We start from the raw sequence: 25000 nt of genomic DNA on the forward strand, positions 1-25000 counted from the left end.
ACACAAGACTCCCACGGAATCCTACACGGCAAGTGAGCCGCAGGTGGGCAGAGGGAACGTTTGAAGGACATCCTCAAAGCCTCCTTGATAAAGTGCAACATCCCCACCGACACCTGGGAATCTCTTGCCAAAGAGCGCCCTAAGTGGAGGAAGAGCATCCGGGAGGGCGCTGAGCACCTCGAGTCTCGCCGCCGAGAACAAGCGCAGGCAGCGGAAGGAGCGTGCGGCAAACCAGACTCCCCACCCACCCTTTCCTTTAACCACTGTCTGCCCCAGCTGTGACAGAGACTGTAATTCCTGTATTGGACTGAACAGCCACCTGAGAACTCACTTTTAGAGTGGAAGCAAGTCTTCCTCGATTTCGAGGGACTGCCTCTGGTGATGACTGGAGTAGTGGTTCATCACGCCCATCCACCACGTGACCCCGCGGCCCAATCCGCTCACTCGAGCAGCTGTCAATCACACGCAACCGCAGCCAGCCATGTCCCAGCACAAGGAGGTGCAATTCATCAGTTCCAACACCAGCAGCAGAGTGGCGCAGCGGAAGCGTGCTGGGCCCATAACCCAGAGGTCGATGGATCGAAACCATCCTCTGCTAAAGACAACTTTTAATGTGGTTGCAGCCAACACTTGCCCTGCAACTAATCCCAGCCTTGACAAGGATGCATCTCCAAAATCATTCTCTTTCAATTAATTTGAGGAGCTTTGGCTGATAGAGCACACTCATAAAATATGAGCTTGATATTAAAAGTCTTATTGTTTCCTCTTCTTTTACTAAATAAGTTTTGCTGATCTGCAAGCAAATCGGAATATGATGCTGTGGCAATAACTTGGATCTGGCTCAAAGGGCAGGCGTGGGCCGTAAATATAGCTGGATATCGGGTGTACATGAATGGTAGCAGTTGGGGTGGCAGTATTGGTTAAGGACAATGTTAGTGTTGATGAGAGAGGATGTCCTGTAAATATTGCAGGATACAGGCTGTTGGGCCTTCGGCCGCCGGAGGAAGACAGTGTTCCAAGATCAGGCCTTCAAATCTGGCACCAAGCTCATGGTATACAGGGCTGTAGTGATATCCGGCCTCCTGGGTGGCTCAGAGACATGGACCATATACAGCAATCACCTCAAATCGCTGGAGAAATACCACAACATCCTGCAAATCCCCTGGGAGGATGGACGCTTCAACGTCAGTGCTCTCGATCAAGCCAACATCCCCAGCATGGAAGCACTGACCACACTCGACCAGCTCCATTGGGCGGGCCACATTGTCCGCATTCTCGACACAAGACTCCCACGGAATCCTACACGGCAAGTGAGCCGCAGGTGGGCAGAGGGAACGTTTGAAGGACATCCTCAAAGCCTCCTTGATAAAGTGCAACATCCCCACCGACACCTGGGAATCTCTTGCCAAAGAGCGCCCTAAGTGGAGGAAGAGCATCCGGGAGGGCGCTGAGCACCTCGAGTCTCGCCGCCGAGAACAAGCGCAGGCAGCGGAAGGAGCGTGCGGCAAACCAGACTCCCCACCCACCCTTTCCTTTAACCACTGTCTGCCCCAGCTGTGACAGAGACTGTAATTCCTGTATTGGACTGAACAGCCACCTGAGAACTCACTTTTAGAGTGGAAGCAAGTCTTCCTCGATTTCGAGGGACTGCCTCTGGTGATGACTGGAGCAGTGGTTAATCACGCCCATCCACCACGTGACCCCGCGGCCCAATCCGCTCACTCGAGCAGCTGTCAATCACACGCAACCGCAGCCAGCCATGTCCCAGCACAAGGAGGTGCAATTCATCAGTTCCAACACCAGCAGCAGAGTGGCGCAGCGGAAGCGTGCTGGGCCCATAACCCAGAGGTCGATGGATCGAAACCATCCTCTGCTAAAGACAACTTTTAATGTGGTTGCAGCCAACACTTGCCCTGCAACTAATCCCAGCCTTGACAAGGATGCATCTCCAAAATCATTCTCTTTCAATTAATTTGAGGAGCTTTGGCTGATAGAGCACACTCATAAAATATGAGCTTGATATTAAAAGTCTTATTGTTTCCTCTTCTTTTACTAAATAAGTTTTGCTGATCTGCAAGCAAATCGGAATATGATGCTGTGGCAATAACTTGGATCTGGCTCAAAGGGCAGTCGTGGGCCGTAAATATAGCTGGATATCGGGTGTACATGAATGGTAGCAGTTGGGGTGGCAGTATTGGTTAAGGACAATGTTAGTGTTGACGAGAGAGGATGTCCTGTAAATATTGCAGGATACAGGCTGTTGGGCCTTCGGCCGCCGGAGGAAGACAGTGTTCCAAGATCAGGCCTTCAAATCTGGCACCAAGCTCATGGTATACAGGGCTGTAGTGATATCCGGCCTCCTGGGTGGCTCAGAGACATGGACCATATACAGCAATCACCTCAAATCGCTGGAGAAATACCACAACATCCTGCAAATCCCCTCTCGATCAAGCCAACATCCCCAGCATCGAAGCACTGACCACACTCGACCAGCTCCATTGGGCGGGCCACATTGTCCGCATTCTCGACACAAGACTCCCACGGAATCCTACACGGCAAGTGAGCCGCAGGTGGGCAGAGGGAACGTTTGAAGGACATCCTCAAAGCCTCCTTGATAAAGTGCAACATCCCCACCGACACCTGGGAATCTCTTGCCAAAGAGCGCCCTAAGTGGAGGAAGAGCATCCGGGAGGGCGCTGAGCACCTCGAGTCTCGCCGCCGAGAACAAGCGCAGGCAGCGGAAGGAGCGTGCGGCAAACCAGACTCCCCACCCACCCTTTCCTTTAACCACTGTCTGCCCCAGCTGTGACAGAGACTGTAATTCCTGTATTGGACTGAACAGCCACCTGAGAACTCACTTTTAGAGTGGAAGCAAGTCTTCCTCGATTTCGAGGGACTGCCTCTGGTGATGACTGGAGCAGTGGTTAATCACGCCCATCCACCACGTGACCCCGCGGCCCAATCCGCTCACTCGAGCAGCTGTCAATCACACGCAACCGCAGCCAGCCATGTCCCAGCACAAGGAGGTGCAATTCATCAGTTCCAACACCAGCAGCAGAGTGGCGCAGCGGAAGCGTGGGGGGCCCATAACCCAGAGGTCGATGGATCGAAACCATCCTCTGCTAAAGACAACTTTTAATGTGGTTGCAGCCAACACTTGCCCTGCAACTAATCCCAGCCTTGACAAGGATGCATCTCCAAAATCATTCTCTTTCGATTAATTTGAGGAGCTTTGGCTGATAGAGCACACTCATAAAATATGAGCTTGATATTAAAAGTCTTATTGTTTCCTCTTCTTTTACTAAATAAGTTTTGCTGATCTGCAAGCAAATCGGAATATGATGCTGTGGCAATAACTTGGATCTGGCTCAAAGGGCAGTCGTGGGCCGTAAATATAGCTGGATATCGGGTGTACATGAATGGTAGCAGTTGGGGTGGCAGTATTGGTTAAGGACAATGTTAGTGTTGACGAGAGAGGATGTCCTGTAAATATTGCAGGATACAGGCTGTTGGGCCTTCGGCCGCCGGAGGAAGACAGTGTTCCAAGATCAGGCCTTCAAATCTGGCACCAAGCTCATGGTATACAGGGCTGTAGTGATATCCGGCCTCCTGGGTGGCTCAGAGACATGGACCATAAACAGCAATCACCTCAAATCGCTGGAGAAATACCACAACATCCTGCAAATCCCCTGGGAGGATGGACGCTTCAACGTCAGTGCTCTCGATCAAGCCAACATCCCCAGCATGGAAGCACTGACCACACTCGACCAGCTCCATTGGGCGGGCCACATTGTCCGCATTCTCGACACAAGACTCCCACGGAATCCTACACGGCAAGTGAGCCGCAGGTGGGCAGAGGGAACGTTTGAAGGACATCCTCAAAGCCTCCTTGATAAAGTGCAACATCCCCACCGACACCTGGGAATCTCTTGCCAAAGAGCGCCCTAAGTGGAGGAAGAGCATCCGGGAGGGCGCTGAGCACCTCGAGTCTCGCCGCCGAGAACAAGCGCAGGCAGCGGAAGGAGCGTGCGGCAAACCAGACTCCCCACCCACCCTTTCCTTTAACCACTGTCTGCCCCAGCTGTGACAGAGACTGTAATTCCTGTATTGGACTGAACAGCCACCTGAGAACTCACTTTTAGAGTGGAAGCAAGTCTTCCTCGATTTCGAGGGACTGCCTCTGGTGATGACTGGAGCAGTGGTTAATCACGCCCATCCACCACGTGACCCCGCGGCCCAATCCGCTCACTCGAGCAGCTGTCAATCACACGCAACCGCAGCCAGCCATGTCCCAGCACAAGGAGGTGCAATTCATCAGTTCCAACACCAGCAGCAGAGTGGCGCAGCGGAAGCGTGCTGGGCCCATAACCCAGAGGTCGATGGATCGAAACCATCCTCTGCTAAAGACAACTTTTAATGTGGTTGCAGCCAACACTTGCCCTGCAACTAATCCCAGCCTTGACAAGGATGCATCTCCAAAATCATTCTCTTTCAATTAATTTGAGGAGCTTTGGCTGATAGAGCACACTCATAAAATATGAGCTTGATATTAAAAGTCTTATTGTTTCCTCTTCTTTTACTAAATAAGTTTTGCTGATCTGCAAGCAAATCGGAATATGATGCTGTGGCAATAACTTGGATCTGGCTCAAAGGGCAGTCGTGGGCCGTAAATATAGCTGGATATCGGGTGTACATGAATGGTAGCAGTTGGGGTGGCAGTATTGGTTAAGGACAATGTTAGTGTTGACGAGAGAGGATGTCCTGTAAATATTGCAGGATACAGGCTGTTGGGCCTTCGGCCGCCGGAGGAAGACAGTGTTCCAAGATCAGGCCTTCAAATCTGGCACCAAGCTCATGGTATACAGGGCTGTAGTGATATCCGGCCTCCTGGGTGGCTCAGAGACATGGACCATATACAGCAATCACCTCAAATCGCTGGAGAAATACCACAACATCCTGCAAATCCCCTGGGAGGATAGACGCTTCAACGTCAGTGCTCTCGATCAAGCCAACATCCCCAGCATCGAAGCACTGACCACACTCGACCAGCTCCATTGGGCGGGCCACATTGTCCGCATTCTCGACACAAGACTCCCACGGAATCCTACACGGCAAGTGAGCCGCAGGTGGGCAGAGGGAACGTTTGAAGGACATCCTCAAAGCCTCCTTGATAAAGTGCAACATCCCCACCGACACCTGGGAATCTCTTGCCAAAGAGCGCCCTAAGTGGAGGAAGAGCATCCGGGAGGGCGCTGAGCACCTCGAGTCTCGCCGCCGAGAACAAGCGCAGGCAGCGGAAGGAGCGTGCGGCAAACCAGACTCCCCACCCACCCTTTCCTTTAACCACTGTCTGCCCCAGCTGTGACAGAGACTGTAATTCCTGTATTGGACTGAACAGCCACCTGAGAACTCACTTTTAGAGTGGAAGCAAGTCTTCCTCGATTTCGAGGGACTGCCTCTGGTGATGACTGGAGCAGTGGTTAATCACGCCCATCCACCACGTGACCCCGCGGCCCAATCCGCTCACTAGAGCAGCTGTCAATCACACGCAACCGCAGCCAGCCATGTCCCAGCACAAGGAGGTGCAATTCATCAGTTCCAACACCAGCAGCAGAGTGGCGCAGCGGAAGCGTGCTGGGCCCATAACCCAGAGGTCGATGGATCGAAACCATCCTCTGCTAAAGACAACTTTTAATGTGGTTGCAGCCAACACTTGCCCTGCAACTAATCCCAGCCTTGACAAGGATGCATCTCCAAAATCATTCTCTTTCAATTAATTTGAGGAGCTTTGGCTGATCGAGCACACTCATAAAATATGAGCTTGATATTAAAAGTCTTATTGTTTCCTCTTCTTTTACTAAATAAGTTTTGCTGATCTGCAAGCAAATCGGATTATGATGCTGTGGCAATAACTTGGATCTGGCTCAAAGGGCAGGCGTGGGCCGTAAATATAGCTGGATATCGGGTGTACATGAATGGTAGCAGTTGGGGTGGCAGTATTGGTTAAGGACAATGTTAGTGTTGACGAGAGAGGATGTCCTGTAAATATTGCAGGATACAGGCTGTTGGGCCTTCGGCCGCCGGAGGAAGACAGTGTTCCAAGATCAGGCCTTCAAATCTGGCACCAAGCTCATGGTATACAGGGCTGTAGTGATATCCGGCCTCCTGGGTGGCTCAGAGACATGGACCATATACAGCAATCACCTCAAATCGCTGGAGAAATACCACAACATCCTGCAAATCCCCTGGGAGGATAGACGCTTCAACGTCAGTGCTCTCGATCAAGCCAACATCCCCAGCATCGAAGCACTGACCACACTCGACCAGCTCCATTGGGCGGGCCACATTGTCCGCATTCTCGACACAAGACTCCCACGGAATCCTACACGGCAAGTGAGCCGCAGGTGGGCAGAGGGAACGTTTGAAGGACATCCTCAAAGCCTCCTTGATAAAGTGCAACATCCCCACCGACACCTGGGAATCTCTTGCCAAAGAGCGCCCTAAGTGGAGGAAGAGCATCCGGGAGGGCGCTGAGCACCTCGAGTCTCGCCGCCGAGAACAAGCGCAGGCAGCGGAAGGAGCGTGCGGCAAACCAGACTCCCCACCCACCCTTTCCTTTAACCACTGTCTGCCCCAGCTGTGACAGAGACTGTAATTCCTGTATTGGACTGAACAGCCACCTGAGAACTCACTTTTAGAGTGGAAGCAAGTCTTCCTCGATTTCGAGGGACTGCCTCTGGTGATGACTGGAGCAGTGGTTCATCACGCCCATCCACCACGTGACCCCGCGGCCCAATCCGCTCACTCGAGCAGCTGTCAATCACACGCAACCGCAGCCAGCCATGTCCCAGCACAAGGAGGTGCAATTCATCAGTTCCAACACCAGCAGCAGAGTGGCGCAGCGGAAGCGTGCTGGGCCCATAACCCAGAGGTCGATGGATCGAAACCATCCTCTGCTAAAGACAACTTTTAATGTGGTTGCAGCCAACACTTGCCCTGCAACTAATCCCAGCCTTGACAAGGATGCATCTCCAAAATCATTCTCTTTCAATTAATTTGAGGAGCTTTGGCTGATAGAGCACACTCATAAAATATGAGCTTGATATTAAAAGTCTTATTGTTTCCTCTTCTTTTACTAAATAAGTTTTGCTGATCTGCAAGCAAATCGGAATATGATGCTGTGGCAATAACTTGGATCTGGCTCAAAGGGCAGGCGTGGGCCGTAAATATAGCTGGATATCGGGTGTACATGAATGGTAGCAGTTGGGGTGGCAGTATTGGTTAAGGACAATGTTAGTGTTGATGAGAGAGGATGTCCTGTAAATATTGCAGGATACAGGCTGTTGGGCCTTCGGCCGCCGGAGGAAGACAGTGTTCCAAGATCAGGCCTTCAAATCTGGCACCAAGCTCATGGTATACAGGGCTGTAGTGATATCCGGCCTCCTGGGTGGCTCAGAGACATGGACCATATACAGCAATCACCTCAAATCGCTGGAGAAATACCACAACATCCTGCAAATCCCCTGGGAGGATAGACGCTTCAACGTCAGTGCTCTCGATCAAGCCAACATCCCCAGCATCGAAGCACTGACCACACTCGACCAGCTCCGTTGGGCGGGCCACATTGTCCGCATTCTCGACACAAGACTCCCACGGAATCCTACACGGCAAGTGAGCCGCAGGTGGGCAGAGGGAACGTTTGAAGGACATCCTCAAAGCCTCCTTGATAAAGTGCAACATCCCCACCGACACCTGGGAATCTCTTGCCAAAGAGCGCCCTAAGTGGAGGAAGAGCATCCGGGAGGGCGCTGAGCACCTCGAGTCTCGCCGCCGAGAACAAGCGCAGGCAGCGGAAGGAGCGTGCGGCAAACCAGACTCCCCACCCACCCTTTCCTTTAACCACTGTCTGCCCCAGCTGTGACAGAGACTGTAATTCCTGTATTGGACTGAACAGCCACCTGAGAACTCACTTTTAGAGTGGAAGCAAGTCTTCCTCGATTTCGAGGGACTGCCTCTGGTGATGACTGGAGCAGTGGTTAATCACGCCCATCCACCACGTGACCCCGCGGCCCAATCCGCTCACTAGAGCAGCTGTCAATCACACGCAACCGCAGCCAGCCATGTCCCAGCACAAGGAGGTGCAATTCATCAGTTCCAACACCAGCAGCAGAGTGGCGCAGCGGAAGCGTGCTGGGCCCATAACCCAGAGGTCGATGGATCGAAACCATCCTCTGCTAAAGACAACTTTTAATGTGGTTGCAGCCAACACTTGCCCTGCAACTAATCCCAGCCTTGACAAGGATGCATCTCCAAAATCATTCTCTTTCGATTAATTTGAGGAGCTTTGGCTGATAGAGCACACTCATAAAATATGAGCTTGATATTAAAAGTCTTATTGTTTCCTCTTCTTTTACTAAATAAGTTTTGCTGATCTGCAAGCAAATCGGAATATGATGCTGTGGCAATAACTTGGATCTGGCTCAAAGGGCAGGCGTGGGCCGTAAATATAGCTGGATATCGGGTGTACATGAATGGTAGCAGTTGGGGTGGCAGTATTGGTTAAGGACAATGTTAGTGTTGATGAGAGAGGATGTCCTGTAAATATTGCAGGATACAGGCTGTTGGGCCTTCGGCCGCCGGAGGAAGACAGTGTTCCAAGATCAGGCCTTCAAATCTGGCACCAAGCTCATGGTATACAGGGCTGTAGTGATATCCGGCCTCCTGGGTGGCTCAGAGACATGGACCATATACAGCAATCACCTCAAATCGCTGGAGAAATACCACAACATCCTGCAAATCCCCTGGGAGGATGGACGCTTCAACGTCAGTGCTCTCGATCAAGCCAACATCCCCAGCATCGAAGCACTGACCACACTCGACCAGCTCCATTGGGCGGGCCACATTGTCCGCATTCTCGACACAAGACTCCCACGGAATCCTACACGGCAAGTGAGCCGCAGGTGGGCAGAGGGAACGTTTGAAGGACATCCTCAAAGCCTCCTTGATAAAGTGCAACATCCCCACCGACACCTGGGAATCTCTTGCCAAAGAGCGCCCTAAGTGGAGGAAGAGCATCCGGGAGGGCGCTGAGCACCTCGAGTCTCGCCGCCGAGAACAAGCGCAGGCAGCGGAAGGAGCGTGCGGCAAACCAGACTCCCCACCCACCCTTTCCTTTAACCACTGTCTGCCCCAGCTGTGACAGAGACTGTAATTCCCGTATTGGACTGAACAGCCACCTGAGAACTCACTTTTAGAGTGGAAGCAAGTCTTCCTCGATTTCGAGGGGCTGCCTCTGGTGATGACTGGAGCAGTGGTTAATCACGCCCATCCACCACGTGACCCCGCGGCCCAATCCGCTCACTAGAGCAGCTGTCAATCACACGCAACCGCAGCCAGCCATGTCCCAGCACAAGGAGGTGCAATTCATCAGTTCCAACACCAGCAGCAGAGTGGCGCAGCGGAAGCGTGCTGGGCCCATAACCCAGAGGTCGATGGATCGAAACCATCCTCTGCTAAAGACAACTTTTAATGTGGTTGCAGCCAACACTTGCCCTGCAACTAATCCCAGCCTTGACAAGGATGCATCTCCAAAATCATTCTCTTTCAATTAATTTGAGGAGCTTTGGCTGATAGAGCACACTCATAAAATATGAGCTTGATATTAAAAGTCTTATTGTTTCCTCTTCTTTTACTAAATAAGTTTTGCTGATCTGCAAGCAAATCGGAATATGATGCTGTGGCAATAACTTGGATCTGGCTCAAAGGGCAGTCGTGGGCCGTAAATATAGCTGGATATCGGGTGTACATGAATGGTAGCAGTTGGGGTGGCAGTATTGGTTAAGGACAATGTTAGTGTTGACGAGAGAGGATGTCCTGTAAATATTGCAGGATACAGGCTGTTGGGCCTTCGGCCGCCGGAGGAAGACAGTGTTCCAAGATCAGGCCTTCAAATCTGGCACCAAGCTCATGGTATACAGGGCTGTAGTGATATCCGGCCTCCTGGGTGGCTCAGAGACATGGACCATATACAGCAATCACCTCAAATCGCTGGAGAAATACCACAACATCCTGCAAATCCCCTCTCGATCAAGCCAACATCCCCAGCATCGAAGCACTGACCACACTCGACCAGCTCCATTGGGCGGGCCACATTGTCCGCATTCTCGACACAAGACTCCCACGGAATCCTACACGGCAAGTGAGCCGCAGGTGGGCAGAGGGAACGTTTGAAGGACATCCTCAAAGCCTCCTTGATAAAGTGCAACATCCCCACCGACACCTGGGAATCTCTTGCCAAAGAGCGCCCTAAGTGGAGGAAGAGCATCCGGGAGGGCGCTGAGCACCTCGAGTCTCGCCGCCGAGAACAAGCGCAGGCAGCGGAAGGAGCGTGCGGCAAACCAGACTCCCCACCCACCCTTTCCTTTAACCACTGTCTGCCCCAGCTGTGACAGAGACTGTAATTCCTGTATTGGACTGAACAGCCACCTGAGAACTCACTTTTAGAGTGGAAGCAAGTCTTCCTCGATTTCGAGGGACTGCCTCTGGTGATGACTGGAGCAGTGGTTAATCACGCCCATCCACCACGTGACCCCGCGGCCCAATCCGCTCACTCGAGCAGCTGTCAATCACACGCAACCGCAGCCAGCCATGTCCCAGCACAAGGAGGTGCAATTCATCAGTTCCAACACCAGCAGCAGAGTGGCGCAGCGGAAGCGTGGGGGGCCCATAACCCAGAGGTCGATGGATCGAAACCATCCTCTGCTAAAGACAACTTTTAATGTGGTTGCAGCCAACACTTGCCCTGCAACTAATCCCAGCCTTGACAAGGATGCATCTCCAAAATCATTCTCTTTCGATTAATTTGAGGAGCTTTGGCTGATAGAGCACACTCATAAAATATGAGCTTGATATTAAAAGTCTTATTGTTTCCTCTTCTTTTACTAAATAAGTTTTGCTGATCTGCAAGCAAATCGGAATATGATGCTGTGGCAATAACTTGGATCTGGCTCAAAGGGCAGTCGTGGGCCGTAAATATAGCTGGATATCGGGTGTACATGAATGGTAGCAGTTGGGGTGGCAGTATTGGTTAAGGACAATGTTAGTGTTGACGAGAGAGGATGTCCTGTAAATATTGCAGGATACAGGCTGTTGGGCCTTCGGCCGCCGGAGGAAGACAGTGTTCCAAGATCAGGCCTTCAAATCTGGCACCAAGCTCATGGTATACAGGGCTGTAGTGATATCCGGCCTCCTGGGTGGCTCAGAGACATGGACCATATACAGCAATCACCTCAAATCGCTGGAGAAATACCACAACATCCTGCAAATCCCCTGGGAGGATGGACGCTTCAACGTCAGTGCTCTCGATCAAGCCAACATCCCCAGCATGGAAGCACTGACCACACTCGACCAGCTCCATTGGGCGGGCCACATTGTCCGCATTCTCGACACAAGACTCCCACGGAATCCTACACGGCAAGTGAGCCGCAGGTGGGCAGAGGGAACGTTTGAAGGACATCCTCAAAGCCTCCTTGATAAAGTGCAACATCCCCACCGACACCTGGGAATCTCTTGCCAAAGAGCGCCCTAAGTGGAGGAAGAGCATCCGGGAGGGCGCTGAGCACCTCGAGTCTCGCCGCCGAGAACAAGCGCAGGCAGCGGAAGGAGCGTGCGGCAAACCAGACTCCCCACCCACCCTTTCCTTTAACCACTGTCTGCCCCAGCTGTGACAGAGACTGTAATTCCTGTATTGGACTGAACAGCCACCTGAGAACTCACTTTTAGAGTGGAAGCAAGTCTTCCTCGATTTCGAGGGACTGCCTCTGGTGATGACTGGAGCAGTGGTTAATCACGCCCATCCACCACGTGACCCCGCGGCCCAATCCGCTCACTCGAGCAGCTGTCAATCACACGCAACCGCAGCCAGCCATGTCCCAGCACAAGGAGGTGCAATTCATCAGTTCCAACACAGAAGCAGAGTGGCGCAGCGGAAGCTTGCTGGGCCCATAACCCAGAGGTCGATGGATCGAAACCATCCTCTGCTAAAGACAACTTTTAATGTGGTTGCAGCCAACACTTGCCCTGCAACTAATCCCAGCCTTGACAAGGATGCATCTCCAAAATCATTCTCTTTCAATTAATTTGAGGAGCTTTGGCTGATAGAGCACACTCATAAAATATGAGCTTGATATTAAAAGTCTTATTGTTTCCTCTTCTTTTACTAAATAAGTTTTGCTGATCTGCAAGCAAATCGGAATATGATGCTGTGGCAATAACTTGGATCTGGCTCAAAGGGCAGTCGTGGGCCGTAAATATAGCTGGATATCGGGTGTACATGAATGGTAGCAGTTGGGGTGGCAGTATTGGTTAAGGACAATGTTAGTGTTGACGAGAGAGGATGTCCTGTAAATATTGCAGGATACAGGCTGTTGGGCCTTCGGCCGCCGGAGGAAGACAGTGTTCCAAGATCAGGCCTTCAAATCTGGCACCAAGCTCATGGTATACAGGGCTGTAGTGATATCCGGCCTCCTGGGTGGCTCAGAGACATGGACCATATACAGCAATCACCTCAAATCGCTGGAGAAATACCACAACATCCTGCAAATCCCCTCTCGATCAAGCCAACATCCCCAGCATCGAAGCACTGACCACACTCGACCAGCTCCATTGGGCGGGCCACATTGTCCGCATTCTCGACACAAGACTCCCACGGAATCCTACACGGCAAGTGAGCCGCAGGTGGGCAGAGGGAACGTTTGAAGGACATCCTCAAAGCCTCCTTGATAAAGTGCAACATCCCCACCGACACCTGGGAATCTCTTGCCAAAGAGCGCCCTAAGTGGAGGAAGAGCATCCGGGAGGGCGCTGAGCACCTCGAGTCTCGCCGCCGAGAACAAGCGCAGGCAGCGGAAGGAGCGTGCGGCAAACCAGACTCCCCACCCACCCTTTCCTTTAACCACTGTCTGCCCCAGCTGTGACAGAGACTGTAATTCCTGTATTGGACTGAACAGCCACCTGAGAACTCACTTTTAGAGTGGAAGCAAGTCTTCCTCGATTTCGAGGGACTGCCTCTGGTGATGACTGGAGCAGTGGTTAATCACGCCCATCCACCACGTGACCCCGCGGCCCAATCCGCTCACTCGAGCAGCTGTCAATCACACGCAACCGCAGCCAGCCATGTCCCAGCACAAGGAGGTGCAATTCATCAGTTCCACCACCAGCAGCAGAGTGGCGCAGCGGAAGCGTGCTGGGCCCATAACCCAGAGGTCGATGGATCGAAACCATCCTCTGCTAAAGACAACTTTTAATGTGGTTGCAGCCAACACTTGCCCTGCAACTAATCCCAGCCTTGACAAGGATGCATCTCCAAAATCATTCTCTTTCAATTAATTTGAGGAGCTTTGGCTGATAGAGCACACTCATAAAATATGAGCTTGATATTAAAAGTCTTATTGTTTCCTCTTCTTTTACTAAATAAGTTTTGCTGATCTGCAAGCAAATCGGAATATGATGCTGTGGCAATAACTTGGATCTGGCTCAAAGGGCAGTCGTGGGCCGTAAATATAGCTGGATATCGGGTGTACATGAATGGTAGCAGTTGGGGTGGCAGTATTGGTTAAGGACAATGTTAGTGTTGACGAGAGAGGATGTCCTGTAAATATTGCAGGATACAGGCTGTTGGGCCTTCGGCCGCCGGAGGAAGACAGTGTTCCAAGATCAGGCCTTCAAATCTGGCACCAAGCTCATGGTATACAGGGCTGTAGTGATATCCGGCCTCCTGGGTGGCTCAGAGACATGGACCATATACAGCAATCACCTCAAATCGCTGGAGAAATACCACAACATCCTGCAAATCCCCTCTCGATCAAGCCAACATCCCCAGCATGGAAGCACTGACCACACTCGACCAGCTCCATTGGGCGGGCCACATTGTCCGCATTCTCGACACAAGACTCCCACGGAATCCTACACGGCAAGTGAGCCGCAGGTGGGCAGAGGGAACGTTTGAAGGACATCCTCAAAGCCTCCTTGATAAAGTGCAACATCCCCACCGACACCTGGGAATCTCTTGCCAAAGAGCGCCCTAAGTGGAGGAAGAGCATCCGGGAGGGCGCTGAGCACCTCGAGTCTCGCCGCCGAGAACAAGCGCAGGCAGCGGAAGGAGCGTGCGGCAAACCAGACTCCCCACCCACCCTTTCCTTTAACCACTGTCTGCCCCAGCTGTGACAGAGACTGTAATTCCTGTATTGGACTGAACAGCCACCTGAGAACTCACTTTTAGAGTGGAAGCAAGTCTTCCTCGATTTCGAGGGACTGCCTCTGGTGATGACTGGAGCAGTGGTTAATCACGCCCATCCACCACGTGACCCCGCGGCCCAATCCGCTCACTCGAGCAGCTGTCAATCACACGCAACCGCAGCCAGCCATGTCCCAGCACAAGGAGGTGCAATTCATCAGTTCCAACACCAGCAGCAGAGTGGCGCAGCGGAAGCGTGCTGGGCCCATAACCCAGAGGTCGATGGATCGAAACCATCCTCTGCTAAAGACAACTTTTAATGTGGTTGCAGCCAACACTTGCCCTGCAACTAATCCCAGCCTTGACAAGGATGCATCTCCAAAATCATTCTCTTTCAATTAATTTGAGGAGCTTTGGCTGATAGAGCACACTCATAAAATATGAGCTTGATATTAAAAGTCTTATTGTTTCCTCTTCTTTTACTAAATAAGTTTTGCTGATCTGCAAGCAAATCGGAATATGATGCTGTGGCAATAACTTGGATCTGGCTCAAAGGGCAGTCGTGGGCCGTAAATATAGCTGGATATCGGGTGTACATGAATGGTAGCAGTTGGGGTGGCAGTATTGGTTAAGGACAATGTTAGTGTTGACGAGAGAGGATGTCCTGTAAATATTGCAGGATACAGGCTGTTGGGCCTTCGGCCGCCGGAGGAAGACAGTGTTCCAAGATCAGGCCTTCAAATCTGGCACCAAGCTCATGGTATACAGGGCTGTAGTGATATCCGGCCTCCTGGGTGGCTCAGAGACATGGACCATATACAGCAATCACCTCAAATCGCTGGAGAAATACCACAACATCCTGCAAATCCCCTCTCGATCAAGCCAACATCCCCAGCATCGAAGCACTGACCACACTCGACCAGCTCCATTGGGCGGGCCACATTGTCCGCATTCTCGACACAAGACTCCCACGGAATCCTACACGGCAAGTGAGCCGCAGGTGGGCAGAGGGAACGTTTGAAGGACATCCTCAAAGCCTCCTTGATAAAGTGCAACATCCCCACCGACACCTGGGAATCTCTTGCCAAAGAGCGCCCTAAGTGGAGGAAGAGCATCCGGGAGGGCGCTGAGCACCTCGAGTCTCGCCGCCGAGAACAAGCGCAGGCAGCGGAAGGAGCGTGCGGCAAACCAGACTCCCCACCCACCCTTTCCTTTAACCACTGTCTGCCCCAGCTGTGACAGAGACTGTAATTCCTGTATTGGACTGAACAGCCACCTGAGAACTCACTTTTAGAGTGGAAGCAAGTCTTCCTCGATTTCGAGGGACTGCCTCTGGTGATGACTGGAGCAGTGGTTAATCACGCCCATCCACCACGTGACCCCGCGGCCCAATCCGCTCACTCGAGCAGCTGTCAATCACACGCAACCGCAGCCAGCCATGTCCCAGCACAAGGAGGTGCAATTCATCAGTTCCAACACCAGCAGCAGAGTGGCGCAGCGGAAGCGTGGGGGGCCCATAACCCAGAGGTCGATGGATCGAAACCATCCTCTGCTAAAGACAACTTTTAATGTGGTTGCAGCCAACACTTGCCCTGCAACTAATCCCAGCCTTGACAAGGATGCATCTCCAAAATCATTCTCTTTCGATTAATTTGAGGAGCTTTGGCTGATAGAGCACACTCATAAAATATGAGCTTGATATTAAAAGTCTTATTGTTTCCTCTTCTTTTACTAAATAAGTTTTGCTGATCTGCAAGCAAATCGGAATATGATGCTGTGGCAATAACTTGGATCTGGCTCAAAGGGCAGTCGTGGGCCGTAAATATAGCTGGATATCGGGTGTACATGAATGGTAGCAGTTGGGGTGGCAGTATTGGTTAAGGACAATGTTAGTGTTGACGAGAGAGGATGTCCTGTAAATATTGCAGGATACAGGCTGTTGGGCCTTCGGCCGCCGGAGGAAGACAGTGTTCCAAGATCAGGCCTTCAAATCTGGCACCAAGCTCATGGTATACAGGGCTGTAGTGATATCCGGCCTCCTGGGTGGCTCAGAGACATGGACCATAAACAGCAATCACCTCAAATCGCTGGAGAAATACCACAACATCCTGCAAATCCCCTGGGAGGATGGACGCTTCAACGTCAGTGCTCTCGATCAAGCCAACATCCCCAGCATGGAAGCACTGACCACACTCGACCAGCTCCATTGGGCGGGCCACATTGTCCGCATTCTCGACACAAGACTCCCACGGAATCCTACACGGCAAGTGAGCCGCAGGTGGGCAGAGGGAACGTTTGAAGGACATCCTCAAAGCCTCCTTGATAAAGTGCAACATCCCCACCGACACCTGGGAATCTCTTGCCAAAGAGCGCCCTAAGTGGAGGAAGAGCATCCGGGAGGGCGCTGAGCACCTCGAGTCTCGCCGCCGAGAACAAGCGCAGGCAGCGGAAGGAGCGTGCGGCAAACCAGACTCCCCACCCACCCTTTCCTTTAACCACTGTCTGCCCCAGCTGTGACAGAGACTGTAATTCCTGTATTGGACTGAACAGCCACCTGAGAACTCACTTTTAGAGTGGAAGCAAGTCTTCCTCGATTTCGAGGGGCTGCCTCTGGTGATGACTGGAGCAGTGGTTAATCACGCCCATCCACCACGTGACCCCGCGGCCCAATCCGCTCACTCGAGCAGCTGTCAATCACACGCAACCGCAGCCAGCCATGTCCCAGCACAAGGAGGTGCAATTCATCAGTTCCAACACCAGCAGCAGAGTGGCGCAGCGGAAGCGTGCTGGGCCCATAACCCAGAGGTCGATGGATCGAAACCATCCTCTGCTAAAGACAACTTTTAATGTGGTTGCAGCCAACACTTGCCCTGCAACTAATCCCAGCCTTGACAAGGATGCATCTCCAAAATCATTCTCTTTCAATTAATTTGAGGAGCTTTGGCTGATAGAGCACACTCATAAAATATGAGCTTGATATTAAAAGTCTTATTGTTTCCTCTTCTTTTACTAAATAAGTTTTGCTGATCTGCAAGCAAATCGGAATATGATGCTGTGGCAATAACTTGGATCTGGCTCAAAGGGCAGGCGTGGGCCGTAAATATAGCTGGATATCGGGTGTACATGAATGGTAGCAGTTGGGGTGGCAGTATTGGTTAAGGACAATGTTAGTGTTGATGAGAGAGGATGTCCTGTAAATATTGCAGGATACAGGCTGTTGGGCCTTCGGCCGCCGGAGGAAGACAGTGTTCCAAGATCAGGCCTTCAAATCTGGCACCAAGCTCATGGTATACAGGGCTGTAGTGATATCCGGCCTCCTGGGTGGCTCAGAGACATGGACCATATACAGCAATCACCTCAAATCGCTGGAGAAATACCACAACATCCTGCAAATCCCCTGGGAGGATGGACGCTTCAACGTCAGTGCTCTCGATCAAGCCAACATCCCCAGCATGGAAGCACTGACCACACTCGACCAGCTCCATTGGGCGGGCCACATTGTCCGCATTCTCGACACAAGACTCCCACGGAATCCTACACGGCAAGTGAGCCGCAGGTGGGCAGAGGGAACGTTTGAAGGACATCCTCAAAGCCTCCTTGATAAAGTGCAACATCCCCACCGACACCTGGGAATCTCTTGCCAAAGAGCGCCCTAAGTGGAGGAAGAGCATCCGGGAGGGCGCTGAGCACCTCGAGTCTCGCCGCCGAGAACAAGCGCAGGCAGCGGAAGGAGCGTGCGGCAAACCAGACTCCCCACCCACCCTTTCCTTTAACCACTGTCTGCCCCAGCTGTGACAGAGACTGTAATTCCTGTATTGGACTGAACAGCCACCTGAGAACTCACTTTTAGAGTGGAAGCAAGTCTTCCTCGATTTCGAGGGACTGCCTCTGGTGATGACTGGAGCAGTGGTTAATCACGCCCATCCACCACGTGACCCCGCGGCCCAATCCGCTCACTCGAGCAGCTGTCAATCACACGCAACCGCAGCCAGCCATGTCCCAGCACAAGGAGGTGCAATTCATCAGTTCCAACACCAGCAGCAGAGTGGCGCAGCGGAAGCGTGCTGGGCCCATAACCCAGAGGTCGATGGATCGAAACCATCCTCTGCTAAAGACAACTTTTAATGTGGTTGCAGCCAACACTTGCCCTGCAACTAATCCCAGCCTTGACAAGGATGCATCTCCAAAATCATTCTCTTTCAATTAATTTGAGGAGCTTTGGCTGATAGAGCACACTCATAAAATATGAGCTTGATATTAAAAGTCTTATTGTTTCCTCTTCTTTTACTAAATAAGTTTTGCTGATCTGCAAGCAAATCGGAATATGATGCTGTGGCAATAACTTGGATCTGGCTCAAAGGGCAGTCGTGGGCCGTAAATATAGCTGGATATCGGGTGTACATGAATGGTAGCAGTTGGGGTGGCAGTATTGGTTAAGGACAATGTTAGTGTTGACGAGAGAGGATGTCCTGTAAATATTGCAGGATACAGGCTGTTGGGCCTTCGGCCGCCGGAGGAAGACAGTGTTCCAAGATCAGGCCTTCAAATCTGGCACCAAGCTCATGGTATACAGGGCTGTAGTGATATCCGGCCTCCTGGGTGGCTCAGAGACATGGACCATATACAGCAATCACCTCAAATCGCTGGAGAAATACCACAACATCCTGCAAATCCCCTCTCGATCAAGCCAACATCCCCAGCATGGAAGCACTGACCACACTCGACCAGCTCCATTGGGCGGGCCACATTGTCCGCATTCTCGACACAAGACTCCCACGGAATCCTACACGGCAAGTGAGCCGCAGGTGGGCAGAGGGAACGTTTGAAGGACATCCTCAAAGCCTCCTTGATAAAGTGCAACATCCCCACCGACACCTGGGAATCTCTTGCCAAAGAGCGCCCTAAGTGGAGGAAGAGCATCCGGGAGGGCGCTGAGCACCTCGAGTCTCGCCGCCGAGAACAAGCGCAGGCAGCGGAAGGAGCGTGCGGCAAACCAGACTCCCCACCCACCCTTTCCTTTAACCACTGTCTGCCCCAGCTGTGACAGAGACTGTAATTCCTGTATTGGACTGAACAGCCACCTGAGAACTCACTTTTAGAGTGGAAGCAAGTCTTCCTCGATTTCGAGGGACTGCCTCTGGTGATGACTGGAGCAGTGGTTAATCACGCCCATCCACCACGTGACCCCGCGGCCCAATCCGCTCACTCGAGCAGCTGTCAATCACACGCAACCGCAGCCAGCCATGTCCCAGCACAAGGAGGTGCAATTCATCAGTTCCAACACCAGCAGCAGAGTGGCGCAGCGGAAGCGTGGGGGGCCCATAACCCAGAGGTCGATGGATCGAAACCATCCTCTGCTAAAGACAACTTTTAATGTGGTTGCAGCCAACACTTGCCCTGCAACTAATCCCAGCCTTGACAAGGATGCATCTCCAAAATCATTCTCTTTCGATTAATTTGAGGAGCTTTGGCTGATAGAGCACACTCATAAAATATGAGCTTGATATTAAAAGTCTTATTGTTTCCTCTTCTTTTACTAAATAAGTTTTGCTGATCTGCAAGCAAATCGGAATATGATGCTGTGGCAATAACTTGGATCTGGCTCAAAGGGCAGTCGTGGGCCGTAAATATAGCTGGATATCGGGTGTACATGAATGGTAGCAGTTGGGGTGGCAGTATTGGTTAAGGACAATGTTAGTGTTGACGAGAGAGGATGTCCTGTAAATATTGCAGGATACAGGCTGTTGGGCCTTCGGCCGCCGGAGGAAGACAGTGTTCCAAGATCAGGCCTTCAAATCTGGCACCAAGCTCATGGTATACAGGGCTGTAGTGATATCCGGCCTCCTGGGTGGCTCAGAGACATGGACCATAAACAGCAATCACCTCAAATCGCTGGAGAAATACCACAACATCCTGCAAATCCCCTGGGAGGATGGACGCTTCAACGTCAGTGCTCTCGATCAAGCCAACATCCCCAGCATGGAAGCACTGACCACACTCGACCAGCTCCATTGGGCGGGCCACATTGTCCGCATTCTCGACACAAGACTCCCACGGAATCCTACACGGCAAGTGAGCCGCAGGTGGGCAGAGGGAACGTTTGAAGGACATCCTCAAAGCCTCCTTGATAAAGTGCAACATCCCCACCGACACCTGGGAATCTCTTGCCAAAGAGCGCCCTAAGTGGAGGAAGAGCATCCGGGAGGGCGCTGAGCACCTCGAGTCTCGCCGCCGAGAACAAGCGCAGGCAGCGGAAGGAGCGTGCGGCAAACCAGACTCCCCACCCACCCTTTCCTTTAACCACTGTCTGCCCCAGCTGTGACAGAGACTGTAATTCCTGTATTGGACTGAACAGCCACCTGAGAACTCACTTTTAGAGTGGAAGCAAGTCTTCCTCGATTTCGAGGGACTGCCTCTGGTGATGACTGGAGCAGTGGTTAATCACGCCCATCCACCACGTGACCCCGCGGCCCAATCCGCTCACTCGAGCAGCTGTCAATCACACGCAACCGCAGCCAGCCATGTCCCAGCACAAGGAGGTGCAATTCATCAGTTCCAACACCAGCAGCAGAGTGGCGCAGCGGAAGCGTGCTGGGCCCATAACCCAGAGGTCGATGGATCGAAACCATCCTCTGCTAAAGACAACTTTTAATGTGGTTGCAGCCAACACTTGCCCTGCAACTAATCCCAGCCTTGACAAGGATGCATCTCCAAAATCATTCTCTTTCAATTAATTTGAGGAGCTTTGGCTGATAGAGCACACTCATAAAATATGAGCTTGATATTAAAAGTCTTATTGTTTCCTCTTCTTTTACTAAATAAGTTTTGCTGATCTGCAAGCAAATCGGAATATGATGCTGTGGCAATAACTTGGATCTGGCTCAAAGGGCAGTCGTGGGCCGTAAATATAGCTGGATATCGGGTGTACATGAATGGTAGCAGTTGGGGTGGCAGTATTGGTTAAGGACAATGTTAGTGTTGACGAGAGAGGATGTCCTGTAAATATTGCAGGATACAGGCTGTTGGGCCTTCGGCCGCCGGAGGAAGACAGTGTTCCAAGATCAGGCCTTCAAATCTGGCACCAAGCTCATGGTATACAGGGCTGTAGTGATATCCGGCCTCCTGGGTGGCTCAGAGACATGGACCATATACAGCAATCACCTCAAATCGCTGGAGAAATACCACAACATCCTGCAAATCCCCTGGGAGGATAGACGCTTCAACGTCAGTGCTCTCGATCAAGCCAACATCCCCAGCATCGAAGCACTGACCACACTCGACCAGCTCCATTGGGCGGGCCACATTGTCCGCATTCTCGACACAAGACTCCCACGGAATCCTACACGGCAAGTGAGCCGCAGGTGGGCAGAGGGAACGTTTGAAGGACATCCTCAAAGCCTCCTTGATAAAGTGCAACATCCCCACCGACACCTGGGAATCTCTTGCCAAAGAGCGCCCTAAGTGGAGGAAGAGCATCCGGGAGGGCGCTGAGCACCTCGAGTCTCGCCGCCGAGAACAAGCGCAGGCAGCGGAAGGAGCGTGCGGCAAACCAGACTCCCCACCCACCCTTTCCTTTAACCACTGTCTGCCCCAGCTGTGACAGAGACTGTAATTCCTGTATTGGACTGAACAGCCACCTGAGAACTCACTTTTAGAGTGGAAGCAAGTCTTCCTCGATTTCGAGGGACTGCCTCTGGTGATGACTGGAGCAGTGGTTAATCACGCCCATCCACCACGTGACCCCGCGGCCCAATCCGCTCACTAGAGCAGCTGTCAATCACACGCAACCGCAGCCAGCCATGTCCAAGCACAAGGAGGTGCAATTCATCAGTTCCAACACCAGCAGCAGAGTGGCGCAGCGGAAGCGTGCTGGGCCCATAAGCCAGAGGTCGATGGATCGAAACCATCTTCTGCTAAAGGCAACTTTTAATGTGGTTGCAGCCAACACTTGCCCTGCAACTAATCCCAGCCTTGACAAGGATGCATCTCCAAAATCATTCTCTTTCGATTAATTTGAGGAGCTTTGGCTGATAGAGCACACTCATAAAATATGAGCTTGATATTAAAAGTCTTATTGTTTCCTCTTCTTTTACTAAATAAGTTTTGCTGATCTGCAAGCAAATCGGAATATGATGCTGTGGCAATAACTTGGATCTGGCTCAAAGGGCAGGCGTGGGCCGTAAATATAGCTGGATATCGGGTGTACATGAATGGTAGCAGTTGGGGTGGCAGTATTGGTTAAGGACAATGTTAGTGTTGACGAGAGAGGATGTCCTGTAAATATTGCAGGATACAGGCTGTTGGGCCTTCGGCCGCCGGAGGAAGACAGTGTTCCAAGATCAGGCCTTCAAATCTGGCACCAAGCTCATGGTATACAGGGCTGTAGTGATATCCGGCCTCCTGGGTGGCTCAGAGACATGGACCATATACAGCAATCACCTCAAATCGCTGGAGAAATACCACAACATCCTGCAAATCCCCTGGGAGGATGGACGCTTCAACGTCAGTGCTCTCGATCAAGCCAACATCCCCAGCATCGAAGCATTGACCACACTCGACCAGCTCCATTGGGCGGGCCACATTGTCCGCATTCTCGACACAAGACTCCCACGGAATCCTACACGGCAAGTGAGCCGCAGGTGGGCAGAGGGAACGTTTGAAGGACATCCTCAAAGCCTCCTTGATAAAGTGCAACATCCCCACCGACACCTGGGAATCTCTTGCCAAAGAGCGCCCTAAGTGGAGGAAGAGCATCCGGGAGGGCGCTGAGCACCTCGAGTCTCGCCGCCGAGAACAAGCGCAGGCAGCGGAAGGAGCGTGCGGCAAACCAGACTCCCCACCCACCCTTTCCTTTAACCACTATCTGCCCCAGCTGTGACAGAGACTGTAATTCCTGTATTGGACTGAACAGCCACCTGAGAACTCACTTTTAGAGTGGAAGCAAGTCTTCCTCGATTTCGAGGGACTGCCTCTGGTGATGACTGGAGCAGTGGTTAATCACGCCCATCCACCACGTGACCCCGCGGCCCAATCCGCTCACTAGAGCAGCTGTCAATCACACGCAACCGCAGCCAGCCATGTCCCAGCACAAGGAGGTGCAATTCATCAGTTCCAACACCAGCAGCAGAGTGGCGCAGCGGAAGCGTGCTGGGCCCATAAGCCAGAGGTCGATGGATCGAAACCATCCTCTGCTAAAGACAACTTTTAATGTGGTTGCAGCCAACACTTGCCCTGCAACTAATCCCAGCCTTGACAAGGATGCATCTCCAAAATCATTCTCTTTCAATTAATTTGAGGAGCTTTGGCTGATAGAGCACACTCATAAAATATGAGCTTGATATTAAAAGTCTTATTGTTTCCTCTTCTTTTACTAAATAAGTTTTGCTGATCTGCAAGCAAATCGGAATATGATGCTGTGGCAATAACTTGGATCTGGCTCAAAGGGCAGTCGTGGGCCGTAAATATAGCTGGATATCGGGTGTACATGAATGGTAGCAGTTGGGGTGGCAGTATTGGTTAAGGACAATGTTAGTGTTGACGAGAGAGGATGTCCTGTAAATATTGCAGGATACAGGCTGTTGGGCCTTCGGCCGCCGGAGGAAGACAGTGTTCCAAGATCAGGCCTTCAAATCTGGCACCAAGCTCATGGTATACAGGGCTGTAGTGATATCCGGCCTCCTGGGTGGCTCAGAGACATGGACCATATACAGCAATCACCTCAAATCGCTGGAGAAATACCACAACATCCTGCAAATCCCCTGGGAGGATAGACGCTTCAACGTCAGTGCTCTCGATCAAGCCAACATCCCCAGCATCGAAGCACTGACCACACTCGACCAGCTCCATTGGGCGGGCCACATTGTCCGCATTCTCGACACAAGACTCCCACGGAATCCTACACGGCAAGTGAGCCGCAGGTGGGCAGAGGGAACGTTTGAAGGACATCCTCAAAGCCTCCTTGATAAAGTGCAACATCCCCACCGACACCTGGGAATCTCTTGCCAAAGAGCGCCCTAAGTGGAGGAAGAGCATCCGGGAGGGCGCTGAGCACCTCGAGTCTCGCCGCCGAGAACAAGCGCAGGCAGCGGAAGGAGCGTGCGGCAAACCAGACTCCCCACCCACCCTTTCCTTTAACCACTGTCTGCCCCAGCTGTGACAGAGACTGTAATTCCTGTATTGGACTGAACAGCCACCTGAGAACTCACTTTTAGAGTGGAAGCAAGTCTTCCTCGATTTCGAGGGACTGCCTCTGGTGATGACTGGAGCAGTGGTTAATCACGCCCATCCACCACGTGACCCCGCGGCCCAATCCGCTCACTAGAGCAGCTGTCAATCACACGCAACCGCAGCCAGCCATGTCCCAGCACAAGGAGGTGCAATTCATCAGTTCCAACACCAGCAGCAGAGTGGCGCAGCGGAAGCGTGCTGGGCCCATAACCCAGAGGTCGATGGATCGAAACCATCTTCTGCTAAAGGCAACTTTTAATGTGGTTGCAGCCAACACTTGCCCTGCAACTAATCCCAGCCTTGACAAGGATGCATCTCCAAAATCATTCTCTTTCGATTAATTTGAGGAGCTTTGGCTGATAGAGCACACTCATAAAATATGAGCTTGATATTAAAAGTCTTATTGTTTCCTCTTCTTTTACTAAATAAGTTTTGCTGATCTGCAAGCAAATCGGAATATGATGCTGTGGCAATAACTGGGATCTGGCTCAAAGGGCAGGCGTGGGCCGTAAATATAGCTGGATATCGGGTGTACATGAA

General features: G+C 51.9%; 12 non-coding genes across 12 annotated transcripts; all 12 read left to right on the forward strand.

The window, feature by feature from the left end:
* Positions 1–526: 526 nt before the first annotated feature.
* Positions 527–598, forward strand: trnam-cau (transfer RNA methionine (anticodon CAU)). The gene has a single exon. It is a non-coding gene; the product is annotated as a tRNA-Met (tRNA).
* Positions 599–1804: 1206 nt separating this feature from the next.
* On the forward strand, positions 1805–1876 carry trnam-cau (transfer RNA methionine (anticodon CAU)). Its single transcript has one exon. It is a non-coding gene; the product is annotated as a tRNA-Met (tRNA).
* A 2455-nt stretch (positions 1877–4331) lies between these two features.
* Positions 4332–4403, forward strand: trnam-cau (transfer RNA methionine (anticodon CAU)). The gene has a single exon. It is a non-coding gene; the product is annotated as a tRNA-Met (tRNA).
* A 1206-nt stretch (positions 4404–5609) lies between these two features.
* trnam-cau (transfer RNA methionine (anticodon CAU)) lies at positions 5610–5681 on the forward strand. Its single transcript has one exon. It is a non-coding gene; the product is annotated as a tRNA-Met (tRNA).
* Positions 5682–6887: 1206 nt separating this feature from the next.
* On the forward strand, positions 6888–6959 carry trnam-cau (transfer RNA methionine (anticodon CAU)). Its single transcript has one exon. It is a non-coding gene; the product is annotated as a tRNA-Met (tRNA).
* A 1206-nt stretch (positions 6960–8165) lies between these two features.
* trnam-cau (transfer RNA methionine (anticodon CAU)) lies at positions 8166–8237 on the forward strand. Its single transcript has one exon. It is a non-coding gene; the product is annotated as a tRNA-Met (tRNA).
* A 1206-nt stretch (positions 8238–9443) lies between these two features.
* On the forward strand, positions 9444–9515 carry trnam-cau (transfer RNA methionine (anticodon CAU)). Its single transcript has one exon. It is a non-coding gene; the product is annotated as a tRNA-Met (tRNA).
* A 3703-nt stretch (positions 9516–13218) lies between these two features.
* trnam-cau (transfer RNA methionine (anticodon CAU)) lies at positions 13219–13290 on the forward strand. The gene has a single exon. It is a non-coding gene; the product is annotated as a tRNA-Met (tRNA).
* Positions 13291–14467: 1177 nt separating this feature from the next.
* trnam-cau (transfer RNA methionine (anticodon CAU)) lies at positions 14468–14539 on the forward strand. The gene has a single exon. It is a non-coding gene; the product is annotated as a tRNA-Met (tRNA).
* Positions 14540–16994: 2455 nt separating this feature from the next.
* trnam-cau (transfer RNA methionine (anticodon CAU)) lies at positions 16995–17066 on the forward strand. Its single transcript has one exon. It is a non-coding gene; the product is annotated as a tRNA-Met (tRNA).
* Positions 17067–18272: 1206 nt separating this feature from the next.
* On the forward strand, positions 18273–18344 carry trnam-cau (transfer RNA methionine (anticodon CAU)). The gene has a single exon. It is a non-coding gene; the product is annotated as a tRNA-Met (tRNA).
* Positions 18345–20799: 2455 nt separating this feature from the next.
* On the forward strand, positions 20800–20871 carry trnam-cau (transfer RNA methionine (anticodon CAU)). The gene has a single exon. It is a non-coding gene; the product is annotated as a tRNA-Met (tRNA).
* Positions 20872–25000: the final 4129 nt, after the last annotated feature.

This window comes from Pristiophorus japonicus, unplaced genomic scaffold (assembly GCF_044704955.1).
Source record: "Pristiophorus japonicus isolate sPriJap1 unplaced genomic scaffold, sPriJap1.hap1 HAP1_SCAFFOLD_539, whole genome shotgun sequence".
In the NCBI taxonomy this organism is placed as follows: domain Eukaryota; kingdom Metazoa; phylum Chordata; class Chondrichthyes; family Pristiophoridae; genus Pristiophorus; species Pristiophorus japonicus.